At 38.9% G+C, this 14603-nt stretch overlaps 1 long non-coding RNA gene across 2 annotated transcripts; it reads right to left on the bottom strand.

The window, feature by feature from the left end:
* Positions 1–1929: 1929 nt before the first annotated feature.
* Positions 1930–2898, bottom strand: LOC112843524 (uncharacterized). 2 transcript variants are annotated; one of them, XR_003215936.1, is made up of 3 exons: positions 2777–2898; positions 2553–2627; positions 1930–2327 (listed from the first exon to the last, which is right to left on the bottom strand). It is a non-coding gene; the product is annotated as an uncharacterized LOC112843524 (long non-coding RNA). The 2 variants fall into 2 exon arrangements; XR_003215934.1 differs by lacking the exon at positions 2777–2898 and having other exon boundaries at positions 2553–2697.
* Between the last annotated feature and the right edge of the window lie 11705 nt (positions 2899–14603).

Genomic DNA, 14603 nt, shown 5'->3' on the forward strand with positions numbered 1-14603 from the left:
TGAATGTACAGCAGGTGATTAGTAATAAACAGTCAGACAATGACTCTGAATGCACCTTCTGCGGAAAGTGGTACCACACAGTGTGTGATAGGTTTGTAGCTTAAACCTATTCACCTATTCACTGGAACGTTGAAGACAATTTAATTGCACAGCAAAAGCAAGACACAAGTAGGCAAAGTTCGTTGTGTTACTCATGCATGAGGGAGACCGGACCGGAGCCAGATGTCGTTCCGCCCACTTGGCCTCCGTTGGACTCTCAGCCAGGTTCCCCATAGCACTCCTTTTATTGTGGTTACATGAATATGCATAGGTTCATTAACATACGACGTATACATACACACAAAGAGTACCTTGCCTGTGCGTTGTGTAAGTGTGTGTGTGTGTATGCGTGTGTGTTTGTGTGTGTGTGGTCAGAGTATGAACCTGTGAAGACTCCCCAAAGCTGGTGCCAGGAGTCTAGCGGTCCATCTAAACAAAAGGCTGTTATACTTAGCCAGATACAGAGTAGGTGTCCTTCTATACCATAAATCAATAAGAGCAGATATAACCTCTCTCCTGACCTTAAGTTGTGTGTGCATGCCAGAGTGCTCTGGGAGGCACACAGAGTCTCCACAGACTACTAAGGATCAAACCTCTACCAACATGACATTGATTATACACCTCTAAGCATATATGAGTAGATATTTCTAAGCATAAATGACAATCAACAATACAAATCTAACAGTGCGTGTGGACTTCACCTGTGCAGGAGGCGACTGCAAATGTTGTGGGTGCTAAATAAACAGAAAAAATTGATCCCTGCTGTCTTTGCTTACTGATTGTTTTTAGTGTTGACAATCCACATTGCTGGCATTGCATCTTTCAACATGTTTGTGGGTAGATTTGGATGTACCAGGGGTAAGTGCAGCCACTCAGCCTCTACTCAATGTGATCATAGCAGCAGGTGCAGATGTGTCACAAGTTAATCTAGTAGTAGGTTATGGTACTTGGCCACAGGTGGCAGCAGTGGACTGACCTCATTTGAAACTGCTCCAGCTGCTATGTGATAGTGGGTCTGCTACAAATTGAAGATCATATGCGAGTTTTGGAAATTAACCCTTGTATTATGTTGAAAAACAAAAAAATGACATTGATTTTGTTGCAGGTCATTTTGACCCGTACTGTGTAAATCCACTCAGAATTATCAAGAAACTGCAATAAAACAATAGCAACTTTATTCCCATGAGATAACACAGACATACAACAGTTAGACTTTCCATAACTATTTTTAGGAACAATTTGGTAAAGGTTTTTCGTTCTTACAAACACATTTCTTTTGAACTTGCCCAACATTCTCAGTTTTTTAATGTTCAACATTTTCAATTTTGTCCACATGATGGACAGAATGTAACTGTGTGCTTTCTGCAGATGTACTTCTTGCATTTCTCACAAAAAGTGCTTGTTTTAAAACAGGAATCCTCCTAACTTAGATTTAAAACAAAAGATTTCTACATCTCCTCCAGTCTCAAAAACAGATGACAAACCAATCGACACACCTGAGTCACTGACTTTCTTAAATCCACTCACTGTCACTGGCTGTTTATTACTAATCACTGTGTAACTGCTGTAAATTCACAGTATCTGCCATCACCTTACAAATGTTTATTGGATTAACCACACTTATACAGACTGTATATAACTACCAACTCTCCAGCCATGTTGATGGATTGCCTATATTAGCTGGAAATATTCATTTCCAGAGAAAAGACACAGGCAGTCTCTGCTTACAGGATGTGATGTGACAACACTAATGAAATATTGATGTGTCATATTTGTCCAAGGCGTATTTCATTGTTATGGAAAAAGAGAATATTAAATTCATGATGACCAATTGGAGTGATGATTTTGTTATGGAAATTTTAACAATAACCTGCAACACACCCAGTGAGCTTGATTTGAAGTGGGTTTAATAAACACATTGCAATGTGGAGAGAGCATCCCAGTGAAACACCAGGACCATCTCTGCCTTGTGGCCACCACCCTTACATCTTATATACAGACACACAGACAAAGAACATTCCACAAACTCTAACATGTTGGCCCCTCTCACGGGGGGGCTATACCTCCTCCTGCACAGAGAGAATTATGACCTTGTTTTCTGCTTAGCCTTCACCTAAGGATTTACATCCCTGATAAGCAGAAGAAGTTTCACTATCTGTTTAATGTCTCCTATTACAATGGCCTTGTAGCTGCCCACTTGGAATTACCACTCGTGACGCAGAGAGCTTCGACTGATCCAACTTTATTCTCTCCTCTTTTAACCCACCGACAATATGGCACCGTGAAAACTATAAAGATGCACAAACAAATGCCATTATAACATTCAAGTAGAAAGTGCAGAAATGTTCACATTTTACTATATCGAAAATTATTTTGATTAACTCAAATAGTGACATTGACATAAATCAATAGCTTTTAAAACAATTTATGTTACAACATTTAATGAAATGAATTAATGACAACCTTTCTGTCTCTTAGATACATAAACAATCATTCACAATCATTAAACCAACCTCTTTCTGCTTCCAAGGGTGCTAATCATGCTGAACCAGCTAGCCAACCTCCTCCATGCACATCTCTTAGCCAGTCTTTCCACACCACAAACAAATGACATGCATATACAATAAAAAACGAATTCAACCACATTGTGTAAACTTTCAAAGTTATAGCATGTGACAGATAAATAAAAAACTTAGTTTTGCATGAGTATTTTCAAAAAATAAAGGTTTTTACTCACTCTGAAGCAACGTGTTTGTGTCGTTTCACTGAGAACAGAACAGGAAGTCTGACACAATAAAAGAGGAAGTGCTAAGGTACTCTTCAAAATAAAAGCGCAAAGTAAAGTGGCTTTACCGGCATTTACAGGCCTCACTGTGTTAACTTTCCACATGCATGTAAAGTAGTGGCAGGAGTGCTCTTACTATGGTAAAGTGAGAAAGTGATATTACTATAACTAATGTGATATAATTAAATATGTGATTAATATATGAAAAAAGAAATCTGCCACCACAATTTCTATGACTTTGTGTATATAATTTGGAATTTTGTACAAATGTAGGCCAATAATAAATACATCATATGATTTCATTCATTTCAAAGGTTTATTTGCATGACGCAAAACAGGCACAATTGAAAGGTACACATGTATTGTGCATGAAACGAATTCCACCGTGGTGCAGATTAGGGGGTATCGTCACTGATTTCTTGAATCGATTCGTTCCCGATTCACAAGGTCCCGAATCGATTCGATCCACGATTCGATTCGATTCGATTCGATTCAATTAAATTCGATTTGAATCTGGGAAATTTTGACAGTCAGAAATATTATACTTCACATCAGTACATTTACATATTTTTGTATCTATAAAAAGGAAGCTGACACACGCAAGACTTTATCAAAGGTGTGAGCGTCACAGCAGATGACTTTGTGTCAATGTAGCTGAAGATAAAACACAGAAAAACGTGAAGGTGGTTTTCCTGGCCTGGGATTTTATAAAAATATTCTGCAGTACATCAAAAACGAAAGAAAACCATTAATCAATATATGAACATTACCTCTGACGTTACAGCGGTTTTATTAGAGACATGGCTAAGCGTTTTGCATTTTGCATAATTTTAAAAAGTTTAAATTTGTTCAGTATTGAACGGCAGAAATTAGGTTTTCTTTTTGGAAGTATGTAAAATGAAAAAAAAACAAAACAGCGGCCAACAGCGCCGTAAACAACAGTAGACTTGTGCGTAACAAGCAAGCGAATAATGCAGAAAACAGATTTTTAGACGGGAAACTGTTCTTCAAGTACAGAGAGAGAGAGAGAAAGAGAGAGCTGTGCATGAAGTGTGATTTTATCATGGTGGAAGCAAAACAGTAAAAGTCTAAAAGCTTTAGAATCAGCGCAAAAAGGGCGTGAAAACAAAGCGCGGACCCGCCGAAACATCAGAATCAGCCCCGACCGTGTCCGTGCAGTTGTTGTGCCAAAAAGTGATTGTCTGCCAGAAAGTGATTGCCGTACGCGGGAGCGCGCGCAGCCGCTTAAAGCGGTAGCGCTCGTTGGGTGAGAAAGGCGACATCTCACTGATTCTGATCCGCGGGTCCGCGCTGTGTGTTTACGTCCTTGTGCAGAATCTGTGTACCTGCTCTCATTTACTGTCTTAGCTGTTTGGTGGTTGTTGAAATTTTCTGGCGTTTCGGGCAAAATAAATTTATATTAAAAAATCGATTCAGGATTTTAATAAATCGATTTCACGTTGTCCAAGCCAGAATCGATTTTAATCGATGAATCGATTATTAAAACCCACCCCTAGTGCAGATGTGTGTCACAAGTTGATCTGGCTGTAGGCTGTGGCACTTGGCCAGAGGTGGCGCTGGTTGATTCGAGTCCATGTTAGTGCACACAAAGTAAACGGCACGCTTTAGTTGTGAAGCAAAAACGCTGAAATTTCAGAAGAAAAAATCTTTGTGTTCTGTGATATAATCATGGATTGATTGCTTGCTGCTCCTGGTTCTCTTTTGTTACTCGTTCAGATTCACCAAGAAGAACAAAAAACTATGATAAAAAAGATATGAAGATAATCTGAGGGAGTATGTAATAGAGGAAATAATCAATAAATACCCATATCTCAGTGATAGTACCAGTCAGTGTGATAGATGAAATCATATTTCTAACAAAAGAAACAAGAATTGCTCTATCAACAATGACAGAACAAGAAGTGCGGCTGGCATCTAAACACTCAGTGTGAGGGCTGAGTGAAGGATTTTAGGTAAGAGCCAAAGTTTGGTTCTTTAAAATTACAGCCTTTGTAACAGAGTTATTTTTTACAGGCTGTTGTCCTTTACCTGGTGAATTAGGTGTGTAGTCCATCTCATTCAATCTATAGTTTCAACACAGCGCACAGCTCTTTTCATTTCCTGACTCCTCATCAGTTCTCCTACCCACCTCTTTTTCAGGTTAGGAAAAGGAGAGAGGAGTGGTGTCAGCAGCATCTGCCCAGTCAAAAAGGAGCGCTCATATAACTCTTCTTCTACTGGAAAAGATCCCCACATCACCCGAGGCATTATCACATAACATGGGAAGTGGAATTTAAAAATACAAAGAGTAAGAACAACTTTGAAAAGTATGTCTATTATAAGTATAAGAATGAAGAAAATGCAATTAAACCAAGACAGCAGTCAAAGTGATGTTTATTTTCTTTTGCAAATCATTAAATCTAAACATAGTTTTAGTTGAATATCAGAAAATATTTTTTGTGACATTATGTTGTAAGTTGAAACCATTGTATAGGTTTTTGTTGTTCAAATTTAGATGATGAGGAAATGATTAAGATGTAAACATAAGGGGGTACAGCTAAATAAGTATATACTTCTGCCTACTCCTTTTCAAACAACTGCATGGAATGATATTATGAAATGTTGGTGAATGTATATGTTTGAAACAAAAAATGAACTGAACTAAAAATCTATAAACATGACAAACATGCCAATAAAAAGGACAAGAGCTCTAATTCCACAGAAAATAGTTAATCTGGTGGTTTAGCTGCATGTTGGGGCTCTGAAACTTAACGTTAAATCAATTTAAACATTAAAGCTTCCTGTCTCTCATCCTGATACAGGAGACGTGGGAATGGCTTCAGTCTGTCTGCAGATCAAAAGTAATGTGACTGACTGAACAGGTGTTCCTGGTGTGTGTCCGCTGGTCAAACAACTGGAGGTGCAGCAAAATGTAAGCGAGGAGAATAACATGTAATACATTTTCTAAATCACCACATTGATGTGTGTTTCCTGGTTCGGCTCATATAACTTTAAAATAACTTTAATTAACTTCAATAATAATAACTTGACAGGGGATTTCTTTAAATCACCCTGCCGTTCTTTCTTTAGCCAAGACTCCTGAGTTTAGAAAACACAAACACTGCAGTTCTTTCACTCGCGAGGGGCAGTCATGAAACGCATGATCTGCGTCTATTGACTGTCTCCGCTTTTATTTATACTTTTCTGTGTGAGTGTGTGTGTGTGTGTATGTGTGTGTGTGTACAAAGGTAACAATGTCATTTAGAGCAGCGGTTTCACTTCTCTGTTCTCTGAAGACAGGAAGTGGTTAGTAGCTGCATAGGTTCATCACACAAGTTACTAGGTGAAAAGTCATTAAAACATGTGCTTAATTATAAAAAGAATACATTTCATGTAACTGATCAAAACATAATTTTCTTCTGACATCCCGCCCTGTTTATCAGAGAAATGAAATGTACAATAAGTAACTACTTGTCTTCCACATTCTTAGTTACTACATCATAAGTTACACTTCATCTTCATGAAACAAACAGGAAAAGAAGTCTTCATGATCTTCATAGATTTCAGTACATCTGCGTAAGCTGTGAATGATAAACTTATCATCTGTGAAATTCCAGCTTTTAAACAAGGAATAACTCAAATAAAGAAAAATAAAATAAAATCAGGAAAAGTCCAACGACAATCAACAATCTCTTTAAAATCTGAAGTCATGTCTGAAGAATGTACATTATCTGATATGTAAGTGCAGCATGTGGTTGTTCTCGGCCAGGTTCATGTGCAATGCTACACGATGTTGCATTACAGCAATTCTGAGAGCGTCTATTTCTTGATTTTGTCCCTCGTTGACCTCGCAGGATGCTTTGAGAAACAAGCCGAAACTATAGTCCATTATCTCACTTCTGAGAGCATGTTTTCCAACTCCTGCCCACAGGAGGAGTGAGTTGAGTACCTTTTGTCCAATTGTCCAAAGTTTGAATTCTTCAGGTACGTCGGTTTCCCAGATTGAGTCATGTAGTCTGACTGTTGAAGTTGAGCGTTTCTTCCTGGTTGACGATGATGATGTTGTGCACTTTACAAAAGTCATTCTGAAGGTGTGGTCGGAGATCAAAATTAGTGCACTTATTCCAGGGTGTTTCCCATATATGGTTGTGTTAATATGCTCGGCATGCGCGAGCAGATATAACAGTCTTTCTCTGTGGTCTTGTTAAACACATATCTGTATCAGGCATTTTTCATCCAAGGATGGATGTGATCTTGTGTCATGTCCATTAGGTGTAAGTTGTCGTACGTCCATCTACTCTGTCTGCCTCGTGGCTCAGCTGCTGTTGGCATCGGCTGGGGTCCTCTAAGGGTGAGCTTGGTAGTCAAGGTAACCATCAGGGTCCCCCTTCACACCTACACCTGGCTGCCTAAAGTTGATCGGATAGAGATTGGAGTGCGGGCTTACCCTACGGGGGCCCCAAGAACGCACTTACCACCCTCACCCCCGAAACAACCAAGCGTAGGCGCTTCCTCCTCGGTATCGGGGTTTCCCGGGACCTCAACCTTTTTGCAGTGGCTCTGATGTATCCAAGATGGTCTCTCTGCAATTTTACAGGCTGTGGGTGTTGTCAATAACACTTGGTTTCAACCTGCAAGAGACTGGAGAGTATTCATACGGCAGTTTATTGTTCAAAACAATATCCTTATTTTCTAGTAGTTTTGCCATCCATTCTGCCAGAGTTGTTTCTCTGATGGATTTTTCTAAGGATTCACTTGTCACTGGGAGTGGAAAAGGTCTCCCATGAACAACCTCAAATGATGTCAGTTTTTGAGAGCCTTGTATTAATTTCATCCACATTTTTACTAGGCCTATGCACTCAGGCCATTCAGGCCAGAATGATTGCATAAACATTTTGTAACTGAGATTGCATCTGCTTTTTTCACTAGATAAATCTCTGGCCATTTTGAGAATACGTCTATAATCACTAGAGTATAAAAGTGTGTATTAAGGACCTGGACTATCCCCCCCTGAGGACACATGGGTCACCCCATGCTGTTCTGCACCGGGACTTGGGGAGTATCGGTTTACCTTCACAGGTCATCAAATCATATATAGTTGTGCTCCACACTTTAACCATTTCTCCTGTTCTGTGGTTGGCGCTGCTCTTTGTTCATATTTGCATAATGGATGTAGACATTAATGTGTCTACAGTTTGTTGTTCGGCTAACGTTGCTGCTTGATCTGCAAAGTTATTGCCTTTAGTTATTTCTGATTTATCTTTCTGATGTGCAGCACATTTACACAATGCTAACTGTTTTGGCAATGTAATCACTTCTAATAGTGTCTTTAGAAGATCTCCATGTTGTACTGGGTTTCCAGTAGATTTAATCATTCCTCTATGCTGCCAAATGCAAAATGATGTACTGCTAAAAAAAAAAAAAACTGACATTCTGTGCGTCTCTCTGTCTGCTTCCTAGACACAGTCAGCTCCTTATATGGGCATGTAGTTCCTGTTCTAATTCAAAGGTTTTGGGTTCACACGATATCCTGTCACAGACACACCACAGGCACACATATTTCCTGTTTTGCATTAGTTAGTTTATGCAGACTAATCGAACTCTTTGTCGAACTTTCCATATAGCGACAATAAGTGTCCAGCATTTGAGAGTTGTCTCACATGTGTGAGATAAGACAAATTTGCTTATTTATTATTATTATTTTTTTTTAAATTGAAGTCACTGCGTGGGGTACTTAGATGATCAAAATGTGGCCTAAAACAATGTCAGCTGACTTTTTTACTGCCTCTGCTGCAGCTGCACAGGCCTACAAACAACAGAGTCTAATTTGCAGGAGTAAAATGCAAGCAGACGTTGTTTTTTCACCAAATGCCTGTGTTAAACTGCACCTCATGTAACCTGCACCTCCATCTACATGTAAGTAGAAAGGCTATTTTCAAGTTACTGAATGCTTCTTCTGATTTCTTTTCCATGTAGATGCAAGACTCCATTTTGACTTAAGGCATTTAGGTCATTCCTATTTCTCAAAGAATTCATACATCTTACATATTTCAAACTTTTGAGTTAGGAAAAAAACTTTGCATTGCTTACAGCTCATAGCTCACAGCTCTAAAACTCGTCATTGTTAAATCATGTGCCTAATCATTATATGTCACTGTGATCCACAAGTATGATCACAAATTTGTTTTCCAAACTTACAAAACAAACAAACAAAAACAAAAACAAATTGCCTATGGCATCAAGGCTTTGCGTTCATATTAATTGAGTGTAAGCTGCTTTCTTCATTGCAAGTGTTTGTTACAATAAGTTTTAATTCATGCATCCTATCACTGAGTTCTAAATTCAAACTATCTCACTCCTGACTCTTTTGTTTTTCCTTTGTATTTATAGTCTACAGACCCTTTTTAATTCTACTAAATCTTAATCTAAAAACAATACACCTTTATTTCATGCACACTTTTAAATATTCTAACCTCTTTCGGACATCATGAATCATCTCACACACACTGCCTTTTCTTCCAAACCTCATCTTTTTCACTCACTCTACTAAAAACCTCCTTAGTGTTATTATTACCTATTTACTTATTTGGTACAAATCACGCAGAGTCACTCAAATCAAATACTGACAGCATTCACACAGTTAAAATCACTCAGAATACGCTCTCCTAGGAGTATTTTGCTTTTAGTATAGGTTTGCTCTTCATCTCAACAAAGTCTCATCCAGGATGACAGATTTGATTAGATTAGGTATTTTCCTTATTTTCTTCATCTCATATATCATTGTACTGAATTTGAGCAAACCTTAAGCTTGAATCAGAGTGCTTTTAACAATTATCCACCTCACATCATGACTGACTGAGGTGCCTCTTATTATTTAATAGTATGTCATTATTAATGTTATCATTGTATTGTTTTTCCTTTTTTATAACAGCAATAGTATATTACAATACACTACTTTACTACTAATATACAATAGTATATTAGTTTATATTTTATTATGTATCCATCACGGGTCTGTGTGAATCTGCAGCTTCACACCTTCCCAAGCTGGAGACATTTGCTTTTCCTTGGCTGACCAATGACACAGCCTTAATATACCTTATGCATCTCTCTTTTTTATTTGATATGTTTTCATGTGAATTATCTGGTTTCATGCATAGTTGTCTTCCCAATTTGTTTCATTTGTACCAATTTACAGGTTGTTATCCTTCCCTATTATCTCCTATTATCATGTTGAATACACTAGATAAGCTCTACTTTAATTTAAGTTAACCTTAATTTAACCTTTTGTTTATTCCACTTTATTCCTCTTTCCATGCTTTAAAATACAACTCTTGTGTATGCTTTGATTTCTTTTTAGCATCCTTTTCAGTATTTATTTCTGCTTCGAGGGTTTCTTATAATTTAGTTATACATTATACATACAGTTATACATTTTCCCTCCCACGTGGGACATTTTATGTGTTCTTTGGATTTCTCCATCTATATGCACTAATTTGTCCGGCGCCTGGACATTTTCTCTCTAACCACTGTTCGTCAACAGTGAGTTTTGTGGGCTGATTCCCCATTATCACAGAACTGCAAAGCTTTCTCTGGTACTAAACTCGGGGGTGGTTGCTGACACGCCCTTCTACCTTTCCCCTTTATCACCAGTACTTGAGCTTTTGCAGGATACACAAGGAAAACAATAAAAACAATGGAAGTAGTTCAGCAGCTTATTGTGCTGTAAAATCAACTTACTTCCAAACACATACACACATATACATACACACAGATAGACATTTGCGCGCTAATTTGTCACGAAGTAATTCCGGCTACTTCTGAAACCAGTCTAAATATAATTTATTACGAGGTAATTGCGGCTACCTCTAAAACCAGCCTAAATTTAGTTCCTTCCGGCGAACTCAACCTATTTCACGTGTTTTTCCGAAGTAATTCCGGCTACTTCTAACCTATTTTACGTGTATCCCGAAGTAATTCCGGCTACTTCCAACCTTTGCGCATTTCCTGAAGTAATTCCGGCTACTTCTAACCTATTTTGCGCATTCTTCTAAACCCTTCCGGCGGTTTAAAACCAAAAAGTGTTTTCTCACCCTCAGTCGTCTTTTGCTCGTTCTTCAGGTCATCTGGATCCCAGCGTCGTGGACCAGTGCTGGTTTACCCACGGCGACAGGATGCAGAAGTCAGACCTTATTGGAGTCACAGAAACGTGTCTGATGTTCCCATCGCTAGGCTCGAAGGACCAATTTAAATGACAGGGGATTTCTTTAAATCACCCTGCCGTTCTTTCTTTAGCCAAGACTCCTGAGTTTAGAAAACACAAACACTGCAGTTCTTTCACTCGCGAGGGGCAGTCATGAAATGCACGATCTGCGTCTATTGACTGTCTCCGCTTTTATTTATACTTTTCTGTGTGAGTGTGTGTGTGTGTGTATGTGTGTGTGTGTACAAAGGTAACAACGTCATTTAGAGCAGCGGTTTCACTTCTCTGTTCTCTGAAGACAGGAAGCGGTTAGTAGCTGCATAGGTTCATCACACAAGTTACTAGGTGAAAAGTCATTAAAACATGTGCTTAATTATAAAAAGAATACATTTCATGTAACTGATCAAAACATAATTTTCTTCTGACATAACTTTAATTATAATTATAACTTTAAAACGGCTCCTCCTCTCCCTGCAGAGGGCTGAGGAATCTTTCATTAATGATGACGCTGTATTCCGGAGACCTGATTGGTCAGTGGGCGGTGCTTTCACACCTGTTGCTCTCTGATATGAAACTTAACCTGCTCCGGAGCAGGTAGATCTACTGCACAGGTTATCATAGCGATTTATGTCAGTAATAAGTGAGCCACCTTCATAGTAGGCCACGGAAGTCACCTGGATAAACCGAGTCCCGCTCATCGGGTGGGTGCTGAGGGCCGCCGTGGACTCGGGAATGTTTGACAGGTGAGGAAGGACAAGAGCTTTTATTGTATGATCAGATGAACAGTCACCAACAGCCAACTTTAATTTATTTTCTTAATGAAACCTGTTGGGATTCAGAGATTCTTTTATTGCTACGATATAATCTGCCGTATGATGAATGCATTAATAACATGGTTTACAGTATTATTTTATCAGTAATATTTCTTACAGGATTCATATTGCATTGAATATGTTTGTCATCACATTCATTCTATTCACAGGTCGAGTTCATTTTATACACATTGCATATCTGTGCTTGTTTAGAGTTGATGTTCTATCCAAGAGGGTTTTAAGCTTCACTGGTGAGAGTGTCCAGGTGATACATGTTGAGGGAAGATGAGAACATAGCAGGTTAATTGCATGCATGCTTACAATACACATATTAATCTAGTAGCAGGCCTGAGCGAAGGCCCAAGTGTCTTCTGCTTCTTTTTGAGACCAGTAGTAATAAGGTGGCAGCAATCCAAAATGGCGGCCAACCAAACCGGTTTGACAACCGGTTTGACCGGTTTCGTGCGTGTGCGCATGCGTGTTCAGGTCCTGGGGTTATGCGAGTTCATGTGTGGAAACACACAGGGCGTCGGTGGGGTCATATGAGTTCATGTGTTTTTAACTTAATTTAATCAAACCATAGGGATTTTAATTAAACTATTTTTTCTCACTTTGGCGTGTCTCAACATTCATTTATGCAGACATATGTGTCCTTAAGAGCAATTCTTTGTTTTGGCATGTAGGGGTGGAAGCCGTTTTTGTTCACAGTGCGCATTAACAAATGCTTTTTATTTACATCTAGTCAAAAGTGTTGGTAATAGTGTTTTAATCACACTAATTTTGTGATTCTGACAATATCTCAGCTCGCAGCGATGCAACCATTTTATTTTAAAAAACGGCACAAATGGGAATTTCTTCTGAATGGGCAATGTCAGTCTGTTCACAAGCGTTTCATTTAATAAAACCACTAGTTTTAATTTAACTAGTTTTTACGCATCTACTGGGGCTTCTTTCACGAAATGATGCGATCATTTTATTTAAAAATCGGGATTTCAGAATGTTGATCCAAGAGGGAGACAGAGCCAGCTAGTTTTTTCAACACCGTAAATGGTCACAAATAACATAAAGTCCCTTTAGAAAATAAATGCTATAAGTAGGCAGTATCACTCTTTCAAACTAATTGTGTTTTAATCACACTCATTTTGTGATTCTGACAATGTCTCCTCATGCAATGATGCATGCCATTTTATTTTAAAAACGGTATAAACGGGAATTTCTTCTGTACGGGTAATTTCAGCTTGTTCACAAGCGTTTCATTTAATCAAACCACTAGTTTTAATTTAACTAGTTTTACGCATGTACTGGGGTTTCTTTGACGGGTTGATGCGATCATTTTATTTAAAAATCGGGATTTCGGAATGTTGAACTAAGAGGGAGACAGAGCCAGCTAGTTTTTAACACAGTAAATGGTTACAAATAACATAAAGTCCCTTTAGAAAATAAATGCTATAGGCCTACTTCTAAAACACGTTGCACATGATGTCACCTTTTCCCCCAAAGCAACCAGTATCGCTCTTTTCAAACTAATCCTGTTTTAATCACACTCATTTTGTGATTCTGATGTCACAGCATGCAGCGATACATGCCTTTTATTTATTTAAAAACGGATCATTTTCTTCCGTAAGGGGTTTCATGGTTTCAGAGTAGTTTTTAACACAACAGATGGTCGCAAATAACATTCAGCCCTTTAGAAAATAAACGCTGCAGTGATACTACCAAAACCACTCGCACAGACCCGCTCCGTATTTTCATCAGGATTGCAAAAGCCCACTGAGGGTATCATTTAATCGTTGTGATTCCTTAGGAAGACAAAGATAAGTGTATCACTTAGTTGTTGAGAGTACCATGCGAACAAGGGCCCAACCTATTGTCTGAAGTATCGTTTCTTTTGAAATTCCTTAGGAAAAGGTAAAAGCCGACAGGTGTACCAGTCGAGCGGGGACCCGACCTATTGTTTAAAGTGGCCGGTATCGGCTCGTTTGTAATTCCTCGAGAAGGTAAAAGCCCCGCAGATGTACCAGTCGAGCAGGGTCTCGCCTATTTTCTGAAGTAGCCAGCAACAGCGGACCCTTAGGCCTATCTTGGCCAGTTACACCGGAGCTCAGCACCTGCGTGCCCCACCCTCATTGTTTTAAACTTGCACAGCAAGGTGATGCCCTGCAGCTGTATCGACCCCAGATTTATAGGCCCCCATCTATTGTTTTTGGAAGCACCCGGTCCTATATGAACCGCTTCTCAGAGCGTGAGACCCTCGCCATTTCGCGTCAGGACCAGCGCCGGTGCAGACCATTTTCAACCCACACAGAGCGTTTCTGACCAGCCGGCGTTGCTTATGCATAAGAGAAAAGCAACAATACAACGCGGTTCTCTGCTCCAAGACATCCGTGGTCCTTTCACACGGTAAGCATGTGTGTTATAGCCAGCGCTTCATAAATGTCAGTCTGACAGCGCAGATTATTCAAACTGTTTTTAAAACGTGACTCATTTGTTGTCCAAAAAACATTTCCTCTAAATTTGCAAAGTTACTGATTTAAAAATATATATTTTCGAATTTTTAGCTGGATGTCAAACATATGATAGACTCTTGAGCATATTTATATAGCAAAATTCACAGTGGTATAACCATAAACGATACCCAAATGTGCACCAATGCACTCTAATGCACGCCTTTAAACTGTATGTTGATAAGTGCATGAAGTATACCTTTACCTCTATAGCTGAAAAGAGTCTGTGTCCATAATTTGTGGATCTATTGATCTGTTTT

Source organism: Oreochromis niloticus, linkage group LG3, assembly GCF_001858045.2.
Source record: "Oreochromis niloticus isolate F11D_XX linkage group LG3, O_niloticus_UMD_NMBU, whole genome shotgun sequence".
NCBI classification, from domain to species: Eukaryota; Metazoa; Chordata; class Actinopteri; order Cichliformes; family Cichlidae; genus Oreochromis; species Oreochromis niloticus.